Raw genomic sequence first — 8,712 nt, forward strand, 5'->3', positions numbered from 1 at the left:
GGTGCTGGGGGATTGAACCGCGGTCCCTGATGCCTTGCCAAGCTTGTTCTAAGTAGGTGCTTTAGACCACTGAGCCATCTCTCCAGCCCCGGGAGGGTTATTTTTTTAATTCTTTTTTGTGTATTTAGTACAGGGTCTATAGGGTCTCACTATACAGATCGGACTTGTAGTGATCCTCCTGTTTTCAGCCTCTCAAGTGCTGGGATTACAGGTGCGCACCACCACGCACGGTCTTAGTTCTTTATATATTTGAGATATTAGTCTTTTGTCTGAGATATAGCCGGCAAAAAGTTTTTCCACACTATGGGATCTCTTTTCACTTTGTTGGTGGTTTCTTTTGTAGTAAAAAATCTTTTTAAAAAGATGATATCTCAATTGTTGATTTTTTGTGATAGCTTTTGTTTGATCAAGATTTTTGTTTGTTTGTTTGTTTGTTTTGTTTTTGGATGGCTCAGCCCTGCCCTGAGGGTGGGGCTGGTGTGACATGTGGTGCCAGGGATCCAACACGGTCCCCTGCACCTGCCTAACCTTGCCTAAGCAGGCACTTTAGATCACTGAGCTATCTCACCGGCCCTGGGGTTTTGTTTTTAAAGTCTGTGACTATACCAATGTTTTCAAGAGTTCTACCTGTTCTATCTTCCAGCAGATTTAGTGTTTATGTTTTAGTATTCGTATCTTTGATCATTCAATTTTAATTTAGTGCATGGTGAAAGACATGAATCTTTTGCATGTGGAAAGTCAGTTTTTCTAGCACCATTTTTTTCTAGCATTATCTATTAGAGGCTAGCTTTCTTACAATGAAGGTGTTTGGCCCCTTTGTCAAAGATAAGGTGATTGAGTGTTTGGAGTAATTTTTGCATCTCTAATCTGTTCCACTGCTCCTCAGGTCTGTTTTTTGTTTTATTTTGTTTTTGCTAATACCATACTGTCTTTATCACAATAGCTGTGTAGAATAATTTCAAGTCAGGGATCATGGATGTCACTGTTTTTACTATTGATTTAATATGACTGACAAAGCAGCCTTCCAATGAGGAACTTCATTAATAGTTTATAGGTTACTCATAATTATCAGAAAGTAGATCTCCCTTTCAAAGTTGGTGGATAAGCCAGGGAGATGACTCAGTAGGATAAGTGCTTGACTGGTAAACTCAAGGATCTGAGTTCAATCCCCGGTTCCGCAAAAAAAAAAAAAAAAGAAAGAAAGAAAAAACAAATCGAAGTTGGTGGAAAAGGAATAAGTAGCATAGATAGTACTTGAGTAGATAAAAAATTAATATGTTTATATTAGATAAGCATTTGTATTACATAAATGAACCCTTCTTATTTCTATATCTTTCTGCAAATTCCTACAACACATATTCTCACAGGCATGAAATCATATTCACTGATTAGGATCTAAAAGTAGTATTTTATCTTTCTTACTCTTCTTCCTTAGGCCTGGTTTGGTATTATAAAATTACCCTGCTGTTCTTCTCTTTGTAATGCCATCTGGAGTCTGGTTTGATAAAACCATTCATAGCAATAACGAAAAGGCTCATCTCTGAAAACAAGTGACCTGAATTCAAATCTTAGCTTCTCACTTCCTAGGTATACTAGGAATGTCCTTTAACTTTTCTGTGCCTTGGTTTCTTCATCTGTAAAATCTGCCTTGAGGCAGAATATTGTTTCTTCCCTAGCAATGTTAGTCTTGCTCTTGGAAGTGACGGTGTGCCAGTTCCAAGCTTGGCAGTCTGCGTTTCCGTTTGCTCTCTTACACTCCTACCACCCCAGGTATCTCTCTGTTCTCAGATGCTGAGAGACTTGTGGAGCAGACCTGAACCCAACACATTCTCTAGAGAGAATTAAGTCTGTTCTGCCCACTGTCTCAAGAAAACCTTGCAGCGGAGCCCAGCCTAGATCACACAGACACGTCAGCCTGTGGACTGATAGCAAAGACAGTAACTGTTGCTGTAAGTTACTGATTTGGAGGTTGTTTGTTACAAAGATTTATTGAAACAAGAGACAACTAGTATCTGTATACATGAACTTATTGTGAGGAACAAGTGGAACATTTAACATTGTGATACTCATAGTCAACACTCTACTTAGAGTTAATATTCTTATTGCTATTATGAGATAATTATCATTACTATTAATATTTTGTGTTTTGATGGGTAAAAATATCAATGCCATATTTGTGATTAATTCCTAACACAGTTTTGGGCCATCTACAGTGAGCCATGCTCTGAGTGGGCGTTCACACAGCTCATCCATTGCTAGTAGATGGAGCTTGATCTGCAGACGTTGACATTGTCTAACTCTGCTGGTGGCTCTTTTGGTTTCACTCCTTCTAGCCTTCATCCTACTGGACTTCTTTTGTAATTTTGAAAACTTGTTCCTCAGGCATACATCCAAATACTTTATCTTATGTTTATGTCAGTGGCTCCTGAATTCCATCTTTGTCACCTTAATTCTCTAGTTTCCCAGAAGAGAAGACTCAGGTCTAGCTCTAAAGGCTATGAAGGGTGACAGAGAGAAAAGGAACTCCTTTGGGGCCGATGTAAAGGAATCACACAAGGTAGCAGGGGAGTAATGTCGGGCGCGGGCGCCCTGCTCCTCAGCCTTGCCCCTTCCGCTGGAGCTTATGCCACGAGCCTTGTTTTCTGTATAGCTTTTGGTCCCTGCTGGTAAGATTTGATTGGTTCACATAGCCCTACGAAGCAGCTGACTATTGGCCTATTGCCCACGTCAGGCGATGTGCGTGGCGCCCACTGATAGGTCCGGGGAGGGGATATAAAGAGGGGTTGGAGGAAGAAGAAGAAGAGAGAGGAGGAAGAAGGACACGTAAAAATAAAGGGAACGAAAACAAAGAAGGAAGCTCCGTCTCGTCCTTTTCCAGCGCCGGTCAGAGTAAGAACAGATTTGTAGTAAAGAAAAAACACAGCTAAGTTTTTAGGCTTGAACTGGGCTTGCTACATAAATTTGAGTTTCCACTACTATTCATAACTGCAGTTACACTGTTATAAATAATATGGTAAAGGGAAATGTTCTTCTCAAGAGGGCTCACTAAATGTGAACGCCACACCCTCGGGTCTGGAATATCAGGTCAACAAATATTTATTGTGTATCAGATATACATCTCGTATTGACACATAACATATAGAATACATACCATATCTATTAGGGCTGGGGAGATAGCTCAAGGGCATAAGCGCCTGCTGCCTGGCATATGCAAAGTCCTGAGTTCAATCCCCAGTACCGCAAAACAAAACAAAACAAAAAACAAAAACCGTATCTATTGACTCATGCATTTGTTCACATTCTAACATCTATAAAATCAAGGAGTAGCTTACATTGATAGCATGTAGAGGCTTGTCATTGTTTGATTATTTATCTCAGTGGCTTTCAATGACACCTTTTTTGTACATATTCTGTGAGGACTGTGAGTTGGCTGTGGCTTAGATCGAGTGGGCTGGGCTGAGCTTAATTCTGCACAGCTACACATGTTCTAGAACCTAGTGGAAGGACTAGTCACAATCTAGGAATATTTTAGGAAGGAGCAAAAGCTGATTGAAACCTTGCAAACACATGTAAAGCTGCTTGGATATCGTCTTTGTCACATCCACTCACATTCAGTTGGCCAAAGTGAGCCACATGGCCAGGCCTGACAATGGAGTGCAGATGTGTACTATAGCCACCGTGAGGCTGGGTGGGGGTGGTGAGGACACAAACTGGAAATAAAAACAAAAGGTACCCTAGCAATATTTCTCCTTTTCTCATGGCACATAAAACAAAGGTGTGCTTCACAATAGCTGGCATCTTAGGGTCAATGCCATGACTATGCGTATTAACCCAGGGTCTCCTTCATGCTAGCCAAGTGCGCCACCACTGAGCTATACTCCCAGCACTCAGGCATAATATTTTTATGAGTAACTGTTTCTCCCCTGTTGAGTTTTAAAAACAAAAGCAGAAGGGGGCTGGGGAGAAAGTTCAGTAGAATAAGTGCTTGCCTGGCAAGCACAAGAGTCCTGAGTTGGATCTTCAGTATCCTCCACCCCCCAAAAATCAGAACATTTGATAATGGAAGTAAAAGTTATTTCCTGACATTACTATTGTTGCCTAACATTTTTTAAGAGTAGGAAAATTTACTGGAGATGCTTCCTTCCAACTCTGCCTGGATTTATGCTTTCTTCTGCATGTGAGTAGCCCCTGCCAGTTAGTTCCTATTTACTTTTGAATTGGAGGACACAGACACAGGGCAAAAGGGATAACTCACATAAACTCAGTTACGGCAAAGTTTTAAGAATTTTTCCACACTATTTATAGGAGCTTTGGTTGAAAAAAAAAAGAAAATTTACTGGAGAAAAGGAATTGGGGAATAGGAATAGAAAATAGGAATGGCTCCTAAGAGATGAATGGGGGGATCCTGAATGGATTGCCCTATTGTTGTCTAATTTTGTTGGTAAGGGAGATTGACTTTTGGGAAAGTGTTATGTTTTGTGTATAGTTGTCCCCCCAAAGCCTCATGTAGTCTTGGGGCGGCTTCTGGAGTTTGTGATTGATTACTGTGGGTGTGGATGCTGCCCCTGCCCTGGGCAGGTAATTTACATTATAATGTAAGGAGGGAAGAGAAGCTAGCTGCTTGAGCTGCTGCTACCCCTCCCTTGCTCTTGCTCTTTGCCACCGTCATGAAAGGCTGCCCTCTGCCCTGTGCCGCTCTGCCTTGGAACCAGCTGTGTATGGACTGAAACCTCCCACAACTGTGAGATAAATAAACCTTTCCTTCCTTCAATTTGGCTGTTGGGTATTTGTCCCAGCAATGAGAGAAGGGTAACTAAGAAAGAAAGTGACTCAAAGGATTAGAGTTCATTGCATTGTTTGTTCACCAGTTTATTCACACAACAGACACTTTTAGAACACCTACTGTGTGCAAGCACTTTCTTGGCTCTAGAGATTCAGCAGGAAGAAGGGCATCCAGGGTTCTTGATCTTACCGAGCTTGTACTACAGTGGCAAGCGATAGACAATAGACTGATAAACAGGAAAATTCAGGTGCAGATGATGGTCATGAAGAATGAGTATAAGGCAGAGGACTGAGGGAGCACACTTTGAATAGAATAGTAAGTCATTGTATCTGCCAGAAGCATTCCTGCTTTAGCATTTGGGCCACCTCAGGCATTCACAGGCACATGGATGAAGCTTGATCACATGAGGTTCAATGAACCAAGCCAGACACACAAGTTCTGGCCTGATAGTGTTGATGGTCTAGGGCTTTTCTTTCTTGGTGTGTTGCTGTTTATACTGTGCAACTTCTGTCTTGTGGAAGATGACTACTGCAATGGCCAGCCTTTGCCATCATACTGGTATTCTAGCCAGCAAGAACCAGGTCAAGAGAGACTGAAGTTGAGTCCTTTCCATTTAAAGATACCACATGTGGACCAGCGATAAAGCTCAGTGGCACAGCACTGCCTGCCTGGTAAGTGCAAGGTCTTGAGTTTGATTCCTGATACCAAAGAAGAAAAAAAGATATACCTGTAAGTTGCACACACCATTCTGCTCACATCCCATGGGCCGAAACTTGGTTATGTGACCGTATGTACATGTGAGGAAGGCTAGGAAAGGTAGTCATTAGCTTGGCTTCATGTAACAGAATAAGCTTTCCTGGGTCTATTTTTATTCAAAAGCGAGACAAATAGTTGTTAGGGAACAGAAAATAGTGAGTGGTAAAATTAGTGATCTAAGTAGCATCCTGAATCTATTGAACCTTGCAGGGTAGAGCAAGGAGTTTGGATTATATTGTGTGTGTGTGTGTGTGTGTGTGTGTGTGTGTGTGTGTGTGTGTTTAAGATAGGGTCTTGCTATGTAGTTCAAGCTGGCCTCAAACTCACTATGTAGTCCAGACTGGCTTTGAACTCCTGGCAACCCTCCTGCCTCAGCTTGCCTTACATTCCCAGCCTATAAGTGTATTACTTATCTGTTGTCATTTGATAAATTTCCCCCTCCAGGTAGAAGCATACAGTCAACATTTATTACCTCTTTGCTTCTATAGGTCAAGAACTGGGGATACCTAAATATTCCAAATATTGGGTGGTTCTGCCTCAAGGTCTCTTAGGTCACTTAAGTCAAGATGGTGGCTAGGATTATGGCCATCTAAGGACTGATGAGGCTGGAGGAACTGCTCCTAGGATGGTTTACTTATGTATTTATGAGCCAAAGCCTCGATTCCTTGCTGGCTGTTGGCAGGACACTCCAGTTCCTTGTCACATGGATTTCTCCAGAGGGTTGCTTGAATGTCTTCATGACATGACTGCTGACAAGAGGGAAACCACAGTGCCTTTCTGCCCTCCTTTCAGAAATTACACACCATCATTTCTGCTGCACCATAGTTCTAAGTATAAGTAGCCTACTATCAAAGAATTGGGTTCTACCTTTCTAAGAGAGAATATCAGATAATTTACAGACTTAATTTAAGACCATCACAGTATAAAAAGAAGTCACTGGAACGTTTTAAAAAGGGATACTTTGTATTTTTAAAGAATTATTTTGAATTGGAAATGATGACAAAAGTCTGTAATACCAGCTACTCCAGAGACTGAAGTAGCAGAAAGCAGAAAGATTTCAAGTTCAAGTTCAGGCTGGACAATAGACAGTGAGACCCTGTTTCATGGGTGAAAAGAAGACCAGGAAGAAGAAGGAGAGAGAGGAGGAGAAGATTGTTTTTACTTGTTTTATGGAAACATATATTGCATAGGGACAAGAATTGAAGCAAGGTGGGAGACCATTACTTAGTTTTGGAAATTGACAAATATGTTTAGGATGAGACTGGACAAAGTGATATTAGATAGAAGTAGTGAGATGCAGGATGTGTTTCAGAGCTAGAACAGAAAGGATATTACTGATTTCATGTTACTGGGTGTCATTTCCTTTTCATGTCTTCAAGCATGATGCTTTCTTTCCTTTTTTTTTTCCATCTTTATGTATTTGATACAGGGTCTCACTATGCAGATTGGACTCGTAGTGATCCTCCTGTTTTCAGCCTCCCCAGTGCTGGGATTACAGGCATGTGCCACCATGCCAGGACTCAGTCACTGGCTCAGCATGCCCCAGGGGTGGGGCCAGTGTGGCATGGGATACCGGGGATGGAACTCAGGTCCCTGCACTTGCCAAAGCAGGTGCTTTGTCCACTGAGCTATCTCATTGTCCCTTGATGCTTTCTTAAACTGGCTGATTATTACAAACCATATTTTTAAAAGACTGTTTGAAAATATGGATCCTTTCATTTCCAGACAATCTTGAGTCAACAAGTCTAGACTGGGAGATGATCAATTGAAACTGGAAACTATTGTTCCATTTATTCAATGACTGAATAGAAGTGTAATTATGATTACATTTGTGAGCTGAAATGGTTATAATTGTGGTTTAGATCTGAGTGTCCCCCCAAAGCTTCCTGTGCTTGGAAGGTGATTGGATCATGGAACACTATACCCATCCATAGACAATCCACGGACTTGCTGTGGCCTGGTTTAAAGCTGGCCCCTGAGGCATAACCTGGAAAGGTGCCTCTCCTTCTGGGGCTCCTCCTTTCTCTCTCCATTTCCCAGCCACCATGATGTGAGCAAATTTCCTCTGCCCATACACTTCCACCATGATTACCAGCTCTATCCCTCACTCAGAGTTTGAGTCTGCCAAACATGGGCTGAGACTTCTTCCCCTTTAAACTGTGGGTATTAGATATTTTGTCTCATTGATAAAAAAAAAAAGTGACCAAAGAAGTATTATGACATGAGCCCTATTATCTGAATTCTCATTTCCTCACTCACACCCTGTTGTGTTCAATCAGATAAATTCTTCAGAGAAAGAATCCTTCCAACCATTATTATTATTTTTTTTAATGAATTTAAGGCAGGGACTACAGGGTCTTACTGCACAGATTGGACTCATAGTGATCCTCCTGTTTTCAGCCTCCCAAGCACTGGGATTACAGGCGCACACCACCATGCCCAATCTCAATTGCTGTCTCAGCACACCCTGGGGGCAGGATTGAACACCAGCCATTGCGCTGAAGCAGGTGCTTTAGTCCACTGAGCTATCTGGCTGTCCCTCTTCCAACCATTATTGCATTTGTATAAGCAATCATTTATTATTTCTTAAACTATTGCAAACTCTCTTATGTAATTTCCTATCTTTAATATCTCCTTTTGCCTCTTCCTTGTTGCTAGCTGATTTTCCTAAAATCACATTTGTGATCTTCTTATTACTCCTGTATTTTAAAAAGATACAGTGGCTACCCAAGTGTGGTTGTGCATGCCTGTAATCAAACGCAGGGAAGCTGAGACAAGAAGGTTGCAAATCCGAGGCTTAGCAAGACCTTGTATTTTTTAAAAAAAATTTTATTTATTTGTGTGTGTGTGTGTGTGTGTGTGTGTGTGTGGCCAGCTCAGCCCACCAGGGGGTGGGGCTGGCCGGCATGCGGAGCTGGGGGATTGAACCGTGGTCCCTGTGCTTTGCTAAGCTCGTTCTAAGTAGGTGCTCCAGACAACTGAGCCATCTCACCAGCCCCAAGACCTTGTCTTGAAACTAAAAAAAGAAAAAGTACTACTGGAAGGAGAGGTGAGGAGGGGGGAAGATAAATGCTTTTTTACTGTGGCATTTGATTCCATTGGCAATCTTATCCTGACTCACCCTGCAGTGACCTCACAGTCCCCTAGCACATTCTGAGTAGGCACACTGAGTT

Source organism: Octodon degus, unplaced genomic scaffold (assembly GCF_000260255.1).
Source record: "Octodon degus isolate 3935 unplaced genomic scaffold, OctDeg1.0 scaffold00090, whole genome shotgun sequence".
In the NCBI taxonomy this organism is placed as follows: Eukaryota; Metazoa; Chordata; class Mammalia; order Rodentia; family Octodontidae; genus Octodon; species Octodon degus.